The sequence below is a fragment of the Cetorhinus maximus genome, chromosome 1, assembly GCF_964194155.1.
Source record: "Cetorhinus maximus chromosome 1, sCetMax3.hap1.1, whole genome shotgun sequence".
Lineage (NCBI taxonomy): Eukaryota > Metazoa > Chordata > Chondrichthyes > Lamniformes > Cetorhinidae > Cetorhinus > Cetorhinus maximus.
Window position 1 is genome coordinate 84,267,165 of NC_135879.1, and position 15,659 is coordinate 84,282,823.

The following is a 15,659-nucleotide window of genomic DNA, read 5'->3' on the forward strand; positions in this document are numbered from 1 at the left end:
TTAAAGGATCGATTTTGGGAAAAAAAACAACAGCTCCTAAATTATGTGAGACAAATGTCCACAATAACAGTTTGGTTAAATTGTTAAAATAAATATTAATTAACATTGTTAAGGCCTACCAATAGTGTTCCAATGCACTCTGTTCTCTGATATAAAAAACATCATTTACGCCCCCTGGATTGTTAAAGTAAATGAGTCTAGGAACCCGCTGTGTAAAAATACCATTCACCTCAGCACAGAGCTTGCTTTATCAAGATGAATTACTGCAACAATAAAATATCTAAAGACTGCAGAAGGTACCGAAAGATTGAAGTACTTAACTGATCTGTGAAAGATTTTTATGACAACGAAACTGAAGACTGAAAGTGTACAGTCAACTGCTTTGCAAAATTGTGCATTTATTTTCACTGGACTCCTGCACTTCCTGCATAGCTGCAACCAGGTAACTAATTCATGCAAAGCTTTAGACTTAAGTACCATGCATTAATTTATCTTCATCTTTATTTTCCTTGGTTAGGCAGTTGTAACAGGCAAATCAGGAAAGAGGACATATTCTTCTGCCTTGGTACTCAGCAGCCTCTTTTTGACTGGAAGAAGAGAATCTCACTCAAAGGTAGGTTCAGTTAATGCTAACCGTATTGCAATTTATCAAAATGTTCATGTTGTTTATTTATTAGGCATTCACACTGGGGCTGTTTATAAGCTCATTGCATTGCTGTAAACATCATTGAGTAAGGGTGATTGGGATTATTTTGACTTTAGAGTATGTAATCCTGTAAAAAGAGTGATACAAGCTCAGCCACCCATTAAAAACCTCTCCTGATGGAAATAAAAGCAAGAGGAGGTGCTTAACAAGTGGCCACACAGATCGCCCATCTTATACTATAGGCCAAAGTCACTTCTATGTTGTAAAATTTGTGCTACACTTTGTATGATACAATTGTTCAATCATTAAGCAGCCCATTGTGACTTTTTTCCACTGTTACGCTTTTCCAATAATTCTTTTTAAGGCACTGAATCCTTGCTGGGATCCAGTTCCTTAGGTACCAACCACCCAGTGATATCTCACTGTTGTGTGAATTCAGCAGAGTGTAACGATGCCCGTAGAGAATGATAACTTTTAGAAAGAGACATGAGTTTCCCATCACAGCCCCTTCCTGAAGTCCCCAGCATCACAGATGCCAATCTTCAGCCAATTCAATTTGCTTCGCGTGATATCAAGAAACGGCTGAAGGCACTGCATACTGCAAAGGCTTTGGGCCCTGACAACATTCCAGCAATAGTATTGAAGATGTGTACTCCAGAACTAGCAGAGCCCCTAGATAAGCAGTTCCAGTGCCGCTACAACACTGGCATCTACCCAACAATGTGGAAAATTGCCCAGCTATGTACTGTCCACCAAAAGCAGGACAAACCCAGTCTGGCCAATCACTGCCCCAACAGCCCTCTCTTGATTAACAGCAAAATGATAGGAGGTGTCGTTGACAGTGCTATCAAGTGACACACACTGCAATAACCTGCTCATTGATGCTCAGTTTGGATTCTGCCAGGGCAACTGAGCTCATTACAGCCTTAGTCGAAACATGGACAAAAGAGCTAAACTTAAGAGATGAGGTGAGAATGACTGCCCTTGATAGCAAGGAGCATGTGACCAAGTGTGGCATCAGGGAGCCCTAGCAAAATTTGAATCAATGGGAATCAAGTGGAAAACTCTCCACTGGTTGGAGTCATACCTAGCCCAAAGGAAGATGATTGTGCTTGTTAGAGGCCAATCATCTCAGTCCCAGGACGTTGCTGCAGGAGTTCATCAGGGTAGTGTTCTAAACCCAACCATCTTCAGCTACTTGATCAATGACCTTCCTTCCATCAGAATATCAGAGCTGGGGATGTTTGCCGATAACTGCAGCAAACACTTCAGTACCATTCACAACTCCACAAATACTGAGGTAGTCTATGCCCATGTGCAGCAACATCTGGAATTCATTCAGGCTTGGGATGATAAGTGGCAAGTAACATTCACGCTACATAAGTGCCAGGCATTGAACAAATGACCATCTCCAGCAAAAGAGAATTTAACTATCTTCCCTTGACATTCAATGGCATTACCATTGCTGAATCCCCACTATCAACACCATAGGAATTACCATTGACCAGAAACCAAACTGGACCAGCTATATAAATACTGTAGCTTTAAGAGCAGGTCCAAGACTGGGAATTCTGTGGCAACTAACTCACCTACTGACTCCCCAAAGCCTGTCTACCATCCTCAAGACACAAGTCAGGAGTGTGATGGAATACTCTCTTCTTGCCTAGAAGAGTGCAGCTCCAACAACATTCAAGAAGCTCGACACTATCCAGGACCAAGTAGCCCGCTGGATTGGCACATCATTCACCAGCTAAAATATTCACTCTCTCCACCACCAATGCATAGTGGCTGCAATGAGTACCATATAAAGATGCACTCCAGAAACTCATCAAGGCTCCTTCAACAGCACTTTCCAAACCCTTGACCTCTACTACCTAGGACAAGCATCCCACATTCAAGTCCAAACATATCAGTGAAGGGTTGTAGATTTTTTGAATTTGGAGGGTTGTGGATGTTCCATCATTGAATATATTTAAGACTGAGATTGACAGGTTTTTTGTCTCTCAGGCAATCAAAGGATATGGGGAACAAGTGAGAAAGTGGAGTTGAGACAGACAATCAGCCATGATCACATCGAATCATGGAGCAGGCTTGAAGAGCCATATGGTCTGCTGCTGCTCTTATTTCAAATGCTCTAGCAAAGAAATATTTCTAAAGGTGTAATCAGTCACCAGGAATAGAAGTCATGTTTGGTTTATGTCCTTTCTAACCTAAACAATTCTGTTTTGTTTTAGCCCAGTATCTACAGTGAAGGTTTTCTTTCCTTGATATGAAGAATGCACACTCTTCCTATAGTCGCTTAGCTAGGTCCAGAGATTTTAGAAGTAACTTGATGAGAGGTGAGCTTTAGGACCCTTAAATGTACACTAAGGCCAGGATTTTCAGCTCGGCATGTGGGTGCGTGCCCGACACGCCCGAGGGTGAAATAGCACGCGTTGGCATTGGGCGAGTGTCCCAACGTCAACACGCACTCACATGATACTTAGGCCAGCGGGCATGCGCAAGAGTCAGCAGCACACCCATTGACATTTAAGAGGCCTTTCAAGGCCCTTAAGCAGGTAACTAAGTAGAATTTTTCGCTGCCCATCCAACCTTCTGGTTGGCGGACGGGCAAATAAGCCAGGTAGCCTTTGCATTTTTTGCGAAATCTCATCCATGGGTGGGATGAGGTTTCCAACAATGAATAAAAAATGTTTATATTAATGTAGATTTTCATTTTTCTTTTTAAAAATCTTCAGCTCCCTGAGGCAGCTCTGTGCCTTCAGGAAGTTTTCAGTGAGTGCAGCCCTGAGTATGCGCAAACTTCAGCGCTCGCGCCCTTCCCACCCCCACCCCGACAGCGCTGAGGTTATCAGCGTGTGTTTCACGCTGGCCGGCCGTCAATCGGCCAACCAGTGTGAAATCGCAGTCTTGACCCGATAGTGGGCAGTGGACCGTTTCACTGCCACTCCTGGGCCCACCCACTGCACCCAACTGCAAGGGAAAATCCTGCCCTAGCTTCTTGTTGAAATTTAACCAGTCAAATCTACACACTCTACCAATGCAAAGCACTGTCAATACTGTTAGAACCATACACACAAGAAGCATATTTTCTTTAAAATTTGGAAGCACATTGTATTTTTTGGACACTTGGGAGCTGTCCTTTGAAAAAAGGTCTGATGTTCATCTTGGGCTAGAGCAAGCATGCCTTTTCCAAGAAAGCAACATGATGTCAGCTAAATGACCAGCATGGAGAGGAGAGCTATTTGGTTATTTGAACTCCAATCACTTTAATTAATGGAAAAAGAAAACTGTTTTAAAGGCTTATTGATTTACTGGAAATCACCTGACAGAGATGGCTAATGTGTTGAACTTGGGTTTTGAACTCAGTTGGGAATGAACTGAGAAGGGGAAAAGCTGCCCATCTTGCGCTCTCCTTGCCTGCTTGAAATATAGTGTGGTTATCAGTATGTAGCTAGGAATCCTCATCTCAAGGGAACTAGACTGAATTTGGAAATCTGAGAGGCTGAAACAAGAAGGATTGATCCGGCTCTATTTTCCTCCATGCTTAAGCTCCATTGATGAGAACCTCCAGACATTTACTGGGACTAACAGCCTGTCCTCGCATGTGGGAGCACCAGATCGATAGCATCAAAACCCTGCAAACTTTATCCTTTTTATAAAGTTTTTCCTTCAACCGCCCATCCCTGCAGAGACCCTTTTTATTTGTTGTGCGCGCGGGCATGCTGGGGAATTTTAAAAGGGATAGATAGTTGCTCTTCCAGTTTACAAATTGTGTGTTAACCAGTTCTTGCAACTTGTTTTTAAAAAAGAAGTTTTGTTTTATAATAAATCAATAATTCTGAGTTTATTGAAAGAAGCTTGGTTAAAATCTCTATTTCTGGGACTAATATTATCGAAGGTAATTAATTGGCCATTTTAGTAAGTGAATTAAACATTTTACCTGTGGAGTAGTGGGCTAGATAAACTGCACACTGTTCCCATCCCGATCATAACAATTTGTTCAACATACTGCGTTAGTTTACAGGGAAGTCTGGTACTAAATGGGAAAAATTCTATTCCCAGTGATAGGTCACTATTCTCATATTCAATTGATGATCCACACTAGCTGGTCAAACATCAGTGCCCTAGGTTACTCTGATCTACCTGGTATTGAATTACTGAGTCTGCCATAGAAGGCTGATTTAGTTCCAAACTTCCAACATCAGATAGTTCATTGTCATGCTTGACCTCAGCTTGGACACACACCAGACCTCACCAAATGGTGGTTCCATCAATTAGAGTAGCATCTGCTCATCACTGCAATTCAACCATGGTGGGCAAATAGCCTTCGGTATATGAGTGTACGTTCCCATATCTGATGTCTTCCAGCAGCTTTAGCCCCAGTCTCAATTTTCTTACCAAGTATATACTTCACCATTCAGAATAGTGAAGGGCTTATGCAGGACTGCTTATAAGCTGCACTCACCTTGTTGTTCTAGATATCTAGATACAGTACAGCATACCAAGCTTAGTCATTACCTACTGCTTACTGTGATTACAAATTGAGTGGTTTTGGTACCTAAGTTAAATCTGATTTTGCCTCCAGTGACAGATCAATGAAGTTTTCATGTCTTCTCTACCACTGCCATCCTAGTGAGTTCAACTAAACCAGTGGAGAAGAGGAATTAAAACTGGAACCTTCTTGAAAGATAAAATTGTGTTGAGCAATTTAACATGCAAGCACATTTGTAGGATATTCCTCATTCGATTGAAAAACATTATATTCAATTTTTTTGATTGGGCTAATTTACTATTAGCTTGGAAATTCTAGGTGCAGCATGTATGCTTTATTTCCTGTGCACCGAAGGAATTTCATGACCTTGTTTTCTATTAACAGTCATTTTCCTTTGTCATATTTCCATACTGCAGGAAGCACTCAGTCATAGATTCATTCCCATGATGGTAATAACTGTCAGGTAGAATTCTGTGTCAGTGCTTTTGGTTGAACGTGGTTCAGTTTTAAATTGTTACAAGTGCTTAAATAGATGAGCAAGAAAAATTAAATCAGGAGCTTTTGATTACAACTGTAGTCTTGGTACAGTTCACATGTTCTCCAATATGTTGTACCAATGGATACAGTTAATAGCGACAGTCAACAGCAAAAACAACAACAACTTGCATTTGCCTCACATCTTTAACAAGGATAAACACCATAGGTTGAAGGGCTTTCTGAGGAAGGGCTGAGGATGGCCATTTTGAAAGGGAGAGGGACAGTACCTTTTATGTCTTGGGTAAATGAGTTTGTCGGCCAACCGAACTCTAACTGCATGCCTTCCTATGTTCTTCTCAATTGCTGCTTGCAATCAATAACAGGAAGAGACTGATGTAAGAATAAACAGTGATGGTTTATTGAGACAACGGGCAGAGCACAAGATCATACATGCTCACTCAGAAATCTCCAGAACTAGACTTACAATTCCCAGTTTCCTATGCTGTACAGTGATTCGTCAGTGCTGTCACATGATCAGTACACTTGCATTCTCTTAAAGGGACAGGGTACCTCACTTTACCACATCCCTCCCCCTATACTTCAAAGCACAGCTAACAAGCTTAAAACACTAACTATTTGCACAATAACTATTTACAGGTCAAGTCTGTCAGGAGGCTTTCTTTGATGGGGTGAGTGTCGTGGCCCAACAAACTCAGCTGGTGTTTCCGAAACCTCCTTTTCAGGGGCAGTTGCCCACTATGTCCCTTAGTGGATTATTTCACCATCTTCTGGATACAGTCACGTTCACTCCTGCTGCCCTTCCGCTCCAAGCTGAAACAGAAAAGGGGAAACACAGCAATGAATTGCATGATGTTTGAGGAGAAGGACAAAAAAGGGGGAAAAAAATCTTTTTGTTTTTCTTTCCGAGGACTGTTCATAATTTCTCTTTTTTCCCTGCATGTCCTTTTCTTGGTAGCACTGACCCAAATCTCTAGCTTCTCTTTAATTTTGCTATTGGCTGGACTAGACTCAGGCATGAGCTGAATGTGAATGAGCTCAGTAGTTGGGTTTTCTGACAGCTCTTATGAGAACTCAGGGCCTTCTAGGTTTAAAACTTCAGGGCTTTTATGCAGTTGCTGCTTCAGCTCTTCCAATTCTTTCCTATTCTCGTTAATAGTTTCCTGGAGAATCGCATATCGTTGCCCCTTCTTAGCTAATTCATTCCTTAACTTGGCCAGAGACAGGCTTAACTCTTTCTTTTCTGCTTCATATCTTTTTCGTAGCACAAATTGAGAACTGATTGAATTTTGTAGTGTGGAAGTCCTTTAATAGATTTTCCATTTTCTTTCAAAGGATGCTGACTTCAGCTTGAGCTCTGTCCCAGTGCAACACGTCTATGGGCTTCTCCCGTTGGGTATTTGCATACTCATTTTTTTCTTGCAGCAACACTTCTGGTTTCGAATTGGGAACTTAGTGGGCTTTCAAGATTTATCTCTCCCAGCCAATTCCTTCTGAAAAGACTCGGTCCCCTACCTGACATTACAATAGGGGTAATTTTGCAGACTGTTCCTCATACTGCACCTTGACTTGGCATACCCTTTTCACATTTATTTCTTCATGTATGCCCTCAGCTTTGTGTACAAAACTTCTAACTTCAAAGATCTTCTATCTTACTCAAATATCGAAACGTATGCTCTCCAATGACGGACATCGACGCTCCTATATCAACTTCCATCTTAATAGGTTGTCTGTTAACTGTAATGACTACTTGATTGGCTTGGTTCTACCCACTTTGAGGTTATATAACAAATGGATGTATGATTCTATTTCTTCTGGCTCTTCCATGAGGCATATTTCATGATTTTTCCTTCTGCCTTTATAGTGTTGTTTTAGCCTTTCTCTGCAGTGCTGCCTTATGTGGCCATAGCAGTGGCGGAGAAAGCACTCGACTTGTTTGAGTTGCCATTTGCTCACTGGAGGGCTGGATGTATTTCTCTCATCCATTTTGTGGATTTTTACTGCAATATTGTTGTTTCTCAATGGTCTAGAGCTAGAGAGCATTTCCCATCTTTCCGTGGAGTCCGAAGTTTTTGGCCTTTTGTTGCCGGATTGTCTCGCTCGACCAGATGGATGACGTCATTTTGTGTCTCTTTTATAACTTCAGAATTTCTTACAGCACTTTCCATCATGGCAGCTAATTCTAATGCCTTTTTGAAGTCTAGACTAGGTTCAGCTAGCAAACACCTTTGTGTTTGTCCAATCCCTCATATCAGCCGGTCTCTCAACATCTCACTCATGGATGTTCCGAATTCGCAATGCTCAGTTAACGTCTTTAAAACGACCACTATTGTCTTCTCCGGAAGTCTGTTCCTTGAATTGAACTTGAAGCGCCATATTGGTCTCAGGCAGCACTGTACAATTTTTATTAACTCGTCGAAACTCTTCGAGTCTGGGGCGCTAGGCGATGTGAGGCTACGGATCAGCCTGTATGTTGTATTCCCATGTGAGGACAAAAGAATTGACCTCTTCGCCTCCTCCCCAGCGATGTCATTAGCAGTAAAAAAAATGAACTCTAGGCGTTTGACGTACTGAGACCACTCATCTGCAATGAGGTCGAATGGATTGATACCCCCAAACTGCGGCATCGTGAACAACTGCAAGGGGACTACACTTCCGATAGGCTTTCCAAGTAATGACGAATTTAAGTGTTTGGCTTACTGTGGAGTCACCCTCTCTCTGGGGTCGCTTATAATTTTCTGTCCACAGTCATTTTTCATGTATTTACCCTTATATATGTATTGTCCCATTAAGAGTAGTCACCGTTTTTTTTAAACTCTGTCTCTGTAGTTGTCGGCTTTTCTCTGCTGGATTTCGCGCACTTTTAAAGTTTTGGCGGGATCCCTACAATCGCGATTCTGCAGGGTTTTTTAAATTTTAAACTGCAGCACTGCTTTCTACTCCGATTGTTGGCTGTTGCTCTTTCCAATGTTTTGCTCACCCGTCTTGAAATTTATTTTCTTTTCTTCTTATCCTCATCACCAATTTTATGTCTTGGGTAAGTGAGTTCATTGGCCAACCGAACACTAACTGCATTCCTATGTTCTCCTCAATTGCTGCTTGCAATCAATAATGGGGAGAGACTGATGTAAGAATAAAGATGGTTTACTGAGACATAGGGCAGCTAGCTCATACGTGCTCACTCAGAAACCTCCAGAACTAGACTTATGTTCCCAGTTGCCCGTGCTGTACAGTGATTTGTCAGTGCTGTCACATGATCAATACACTTGCATTCTCTTAAAGCGACAGGGTACCTCACTTTACCACTGTACCTTAGGAGACACTTCTACTTATAATATTTGCTTACTCTTGGGGCCACTGGATGATCAATGTTTAGTGGGAATAAGTTTAAGGGAGCAAGAGGTGGATCTCAAGGACAAGACTAGTTCAGTAAAGCATGAGAGAAGGACATGAGTAAAGGGCAACAGCAGGGGGAGCCAGGAGGGAGTTTTGGCTTGTATGGATGGAAAAAGGGGGAAGTAGCAGAGCAGCTGAAAAAATGATATACTTTATACTCAAGAGAAACTTAGCAAGTCACAAAATGGCTCCAATTTTATCTCAGAGGCACATTGAGTGTGGGGAGGAGGAACTATGGACAGGAAACCTGCTGCAGGATATCGTTTAAATTTTTATTGTGGGTTTCCTGCCTGCCAACTGGTCTGATTGACAGGCTGGCTGCCTGTTCGACAGGAAATCTTGCAGCACAAAGAAATAGCAGAGCAGTAGATTGGGGGAGAGTGCAGTCGGGGTTCGAATGGGGATATGGTTGGTGAGATTGTGGGGGTAAGTGGTGGTCAGAGGAGGGGGGAGTCTGATCCTGGGGAGAGAGGGGAGTTGTTCCAATTAAAGGCAGCAACAGCTGGTAGCTGGGGACTGAGCTATCCACTCGTGGGGCAGGACCGAAAATGGTTGCTGGGGGGTTCTGATTGCAATGGTTGGGGGAAAGTGGTGGTGGGGGCAGCAGACAAATCACATGGAAGAAATTGCCAGGATTAGCTTGTTAGGCCTGGAGAAAACACTCCTGCTCCTCCTGGCCGTGAGTAGGGCCAAAAAGGCACTTACCTTATAGCGCAAGCCCTTCTTGCCTCCTTTTACCTGCTGGGTTTCCCCAGGGCCAGGGAGAGACATCATGGACTCCGGTGCTTCCCCTGTTCCTGGGCTTTTTATCCACTTCCCCCACCTTGCCCTTTAACCCTCACCCTCAATCATGTTTTCATGTTTTCTTTTCCCTGTTCAAGGTAAAGCAAGCAATTCACCAAACAGTCACAGGTCCTAGTAAAATGATAACTCCAATTGTTGGCATTTGGTTACAAATATTGTCTGATATATATGTAGCATGGGTCATTAATATTACGAGCAGCAGCTATATAATGAAGCATTAGTTTGTGTGCACTCTATAGGCAATCCCAGAAGAAGTCATATTGGACTCAAAACATTAACTCTGTTTCTCTCTCCACAGACACTGCCAGACCTACTGAGTTTTTCCAGAACTTTCTATTTTTATGTCAGTATGTGTGGGTTTTCTATAGACCGAAATGAGTATATCCCTTGTTCAATACTGTTAGAAACAACTTGTCAGAAGAGTCACAAGGATTTAAAATGAAACAATTAAAAGCATTGGTGCTTTCTAATGAATGTCATTATTAATACAGCAACATTCTTTTGGGTGTTGCAGAATGCATTGTTTTAACTTTTCCAAAGAAATTAATGTTCTAGTATCGTAGAGCAAAAGCTTTTGTAAATGTTAGGAGTTTCAAAAATAGCCAGATTAAAATTTTGCAACTTAAAAAAAAAGGCCATTAAGAATGACACACAGTTGTTAAGTTTAATATTTCTATTGTGTGCAGATGGACAGTGCCTCTGTTTTGTTGCATAAACCTTAGCTAAAAAGAGCAAAGTAAAATCTCTGTTATGCCTGTGAATTTGGTGCTGCTGAAAACCCTAATGATTTATAATGGGTGTACAAACAATTACTTACGCCAAGAGAGACGCCCTTCTGCAGATTTCTCTGAGTGTGGTCCCTCAAGAATATTCATTTGATTTTAATGTATTTTTAAATTCAAAAACAAAATTATTTATCTGATTACCTTGAGAGCATAAACAGACAAGTTTCCATTGAAACCTTAAACAGACTAGTTTCAGCTCTAGCTGTTTTAACCACCACCCACCCCCCGCCAAAGAATACCTGCAAAATGAGAGCTCAAGAGTTTTTTGCTGCTTTGCCTCTCATCCCTGCACACATTTTCATATTAACCTTCGTCCAACTCTAGTTTGCCATGGCCAATGTGATTATAAGCAGAGGCTTTATTTCCAACCCTCCCTCTCACTCTCTCTCTCCACACCCACCTCCTTTCCCCTGGCCTTACTATCTCTAAAAGCACATCCTCTTCTCTGATCACCCTTCTTTCCCCCTTTTTCCATGGGTTGGATGCATAAATCCTGGAGTAATTGATTTTTAAAAAATAAGAAATCTATATTCACTGAAGGTTAGTAGAAAAATTTTGGAGGCCAGTACGGAAATGGGAGAAGCACGGCCTGTTATTGGCGGAGCAGCTCTGTCTTTCCTGCACCTGCTGTTCCTCCAATCGCTACTTTGCTGTCAATTCAACCTTCGGGAAGCTTTGTGGTTGACTGGCTTAAAAAAAAATCAGAACCATGAAGCTGCCCAAAGGTTGAAAACAGCAGCGCAACAACTCAGTGAAACTGACCTGTTGGTTCATGCTTGGTCCCCTCCTGATTTGACTCTGCCCTCTGATTCTCCTCCATCTGAATCACTTCCTCTTCCCTTGATTGCCTCCCCACCATTTCCATAGCCTCGTTGAAGGCTGACGCTGTCAAAGCAGCAGTTCAGAATCTAATACCAATTCACTGATGGGCTGACTTGTGACACCCAGTGTTAATTGTATATTAATTGTGTTCAATTGTGTGTAGCTGGTGGGCATTAACTGGGGGATTCACTTGTGCTCCTTTGGATAAGAACAGACTGAAACTGTGATTAGGAGGTGCACAGTATATCTCTGTAAATAAAAATGTGTAAAGGTTGGCATGAGTTCTGTTTTTCACTGCTGGATTTTCTGGAATAGAACACCTATATGTATTTGTTGCTAGCTAGTCTCATTTAGAAGAGGCCCAATATCGAGTCTGCCTTAGGCCTACACCATCCAGTACAGGGAGCATTCCGTACGCCCGGTTCTTGCCTATAGGAAGCAATTTCTAGGCTGTAATGTTTTCAACCACTATGTGATAAGTTCAGATCAGATTTGATCTGACGAGAACATAACAAACATTATTGTGAAACGACAGGTCAGGCCAGGAAATGGAATGTTTCCTGGTTTGAGTCAAAGATGCAAACTGTTTTGACCTAGATTTGATTCCCAGATTTGAGTAGCGACAATGCTGCTAAAAAGCCAGCTCACTATCTGCTCAAAAAAGTCTTAGCTGCAAACCAAACCCTCAAAACGATCCTTTGATTACTGAACAGAGGTGAATCAGTCTGAACTCCAACCAGTCAAAACTTTTATTGAGCAAGTATGAGAGCTGTTGAATGCTGCATTGTTGCAGTAGTACAGTAAGTATAACAAAATTAAATGTTTTAGCACATGCATTGCTGCTGAATGAATTGTTCAATTTGCATCTTGTCATGATGGCATCATATTATTAGAAAATTCTTTAATAGTTTAAGGCACATGGTTAAAAAAAAATAAACAGATGTAAATTGAGTTAGATTTGAGTTAGAATTGAGTCAGTCTTAGAATTGGTAACGCTCACCTCAGAAACAGAGGATTGTAGCTTCGAACCCCTCTCCATAATTTAGGTTGACACTTCAGGGCAACGCTGCTGGAATGCTGCTCTATTTGAGATGCTATTTTGGGCAAGATGTTAAATGGAAGCAGATGTAAAATACCTCATGGTATTATATGATGTAATGGAGATTATCTAGTCATTTATTTCATTGCTGTTTATGGGGCTTTGCTATGTGCAAATTGGCTGCCACATTTGTTGATCTAACAAAGGGGTCTACCCTTTAAAAATACTTCATTGACTGGCTAGGAAGCACTTAGGACATGCAGATGTGAAAGGTACTCTATAAGTGCAAGTTCTTTCTTTCTATTGTAACCCTATCCATTTCCGAACATTAGACACATTTCTGTCACATGCTTAACGTGTGCTGGATTTTTTTTTATATTCAAGGGGCTTGTTGAATTCTAAATGAATCAAAATTTTAAAAATACATTTTTATTGATGGGATCCTTTGCTGAAAGATGAAAATTATCTGACTGACAAATTATGCTTTTTTTATTTCAGTCTAATAAATACTAAGTTAACTATAATAAAAAACAAGCAAAATCTTATTGACATCACCAGAAAGAAATGTGAAAGTGACACTTTTTTTTTAATTCCTTCACAGGATGTGGGTGCATCTGTTGCCAATCTTTAATTGCCCTTGAGAAGGTGGTGGTGAACTGCCTTCTTCAACCGCTACAGTCCATGTGGTGTAGGTACATGCTGGGAAGGAAGTTTCAGGATTTTGACCCAGTGACAGTGAAGGAACAGTAATATATTCCAAGTCAGGGTAGTGTGTGGCTTGGAGGGGAACTTGCAGGTGGCCGTGTTCCAATGCGTCTGCTGCCCTTGCAATTCTAGGTGGTAGAGGTCGCTGGCTCAGAACATGTTGTCAAAGGAGCCTTGGTGAGTTGCAGCAGTGCATCTTTTGGATGATGCACCCTGCTGCCACTCTGCGTCAATGGTGGAAGGAGAGAACATCTAAGGTAGTGTATGGGGTACTAATCAAGCAGCTGCTTTTTACTGGATGTGCTCGAGCTTCTGGAGTGTTGTTGGAGCTGCAGTCATCCAGGCAAGTGGAGAGTATTGCAACACACTCCTGTCCTGTGCCTTGTAGATGGTGGACAGACTTTGGGGAGCCTAGGGACTTGTGCTAGGGTTTCCTGAATAGGCTGGGGTGAGCAATAGGCATGTTTGCCTCCTTACATCTGACATAGTAATAGGAGATGAGCATTCCCGACCACTTTTTTTTTAAAGTGTGCATTTGGATCCAGGGCATTCACATTCTGGTAAAATAGTTGCCATCAAGCTTATTCAAAATTTTCCACCCAGAAATGCTTACTTTGCTGTAGTTCTTGCAGGTAGTTCACAATACAGCTTCTCACCACAAAATGCCCAGCATCTGACCCATTCTTGAAGCCACAATATTTATGTGGCTGCATCAGTTAAATTTCTGGTCAGTGGTGACCAACAGGATGTTAATAGTTGGGGACTCAATGATAGTAATACCATTGAACATCAAGATGAGGTGGTTAGAAATTCTCTAATCGGAGATGGTCATTGCCCAGGCACATGAGTGGCGTGAGTTTTATTTGCCACTTATCAGTCCAAGCTGGAATGTTGTCCAGGTCCTGTTGCAAATGGACACGAGCTGTTTCACTATCTGAAGAGTTGTGAATGGAACTGAACATTGTGCAATCTTCAGTATAAGCCCAAATTCCGACCTGATAATAGAGGAAAGTGTTACGATCCTAGCTGCAGTTACCCCTGGACAAGCCTGATCCCAGAGTGGAACCCAGCTTGATATACTCCTCCACCCAAACTATACCTTTACAGATATATACAGATGTGTAAGGATAACACAAGTTACAAAAGCTATCTTATACTCTAATGTCCACAGTAAGTACACAGTCCATGTACCAATAGACACCCTGTAATCAGACACACCACACTCTGAAACCAAATGACAGATGCTACCTCAACCAGATGATATGGATCTCTCTTCAATTCCCCCTAGACGCCTGTCATACTGTGAGCCAACCACAAGGGTTTACCTCCAGGGTTTTGAACTCTCCTTCTGATGTTCCTCTCCCCTAAGTCACCACATGCATTCAAGCAGTCTTCCATGCACTCCCTCTCACCAACTCAGCTTTGCATGCCCATAGAAAAGTATTACAGACCTTCAGTTGTCTCTTTGGACCTTCTTGCCTCTTGCAAGCTGTTCTCGCTTTAAATGTGCTTTCTGCAGCTTTTGCCTGTTTAAACCTGGAGTATTTCTCTCTGCTCCTCGCTCTTAACTTCACTTAACAGTACCTTTTCCAGGTTCCTGTCCTCCCTTTGACCAGAAGATCTGCTTTCGACTTTCCCCTCTTCTATTCCCCTGGGTTTTTGGTGTCTTCCTTAGCTTGGGGTTGGCTATCTAGCCCCTTTGCTCCAGTCTCTCCTGGCAGCAACTTTCAAAAACCAACTGCACTCCACAGCTTCCAAATCAAAACTGCTGTTTCTTTTCTTCTGTGTGTGTGTGTCTGTGGGACGGACCTGCCCCCCTGGCCTGGGTTGCTAGGCAACAGTCCAACTATTCTACCCTTGTTTGTTTACCTTAGCTTACAATTGTTAAAAACCTCATTAAAAATGCAGGCACCTTTTTAAATTGAAACTAAAACTCAATTTGACCCGTCTTAACACACAGATACAGAAAAACAAATCAAACTTAAATATTAAAGCTAAAACTCATTCCTAACACCTACAAATACCAATATAACTTACTTAAGCTATCTCTATTTCCTAACAGAAGGTAATTGATGAAGCAGCTGAAGATGGTTGGATAAAAGCAAAATACTGCAGATGCTGGAAATCTGAAACAAAAACAAAAAATGCTGGAAAAACTCAGCAGGTCTAACAGCATCTGTGGAGAGAAAAAAAACAGAGTTAAAGTTTTGAGTCCTTAAGACTCCGAAGTCCAAAGCCAGTTCCATTGAAGAGTCATAAGCACTCGAAACGTTAACTCTTTTTTTTCTCTCCACAGATGCTGTTAGACCTGCTGAGTTTTTCCAGCAATTTCCGTTTTTATTGTTGAAGATGGTTGGGCCTAAGATACTATCCTGAGGAGCTCCTGCAATGATGTCCTGGGGCTGCAATGAATGGCCACTGACAACCAAAACCATCTTCCTAAGTAGTGGGTATAGCTTCAGCCACTGGAGA

General features: G+C 41.9%; 1 protein-coding gene across 3 annotated transcripts in view; it reads left to right on the forward strand.

Moving 5' to 3' along the window:
• ndst3 (N-deacetylase/N-sulfotransferase (heparan glucosaminyl) 3) overlaps positions 1-15,659 on the forward strand; it is a 1,004,816-nt gene that overhangs the window by 440,903 nt on the left and 548,254 nt on the right. For all 3 annotated transcript variants that reach the window (XM_078543131.1, XM_078543140.1, XM_078543148.1), the window contains one exon: positions 518-613. The gene's annotated coding sequence lies outside the window, so the exon portion shown is untranslated. The remainder of the gene's footprint in view (positions 1-517; positions 614-15,659) is intronic.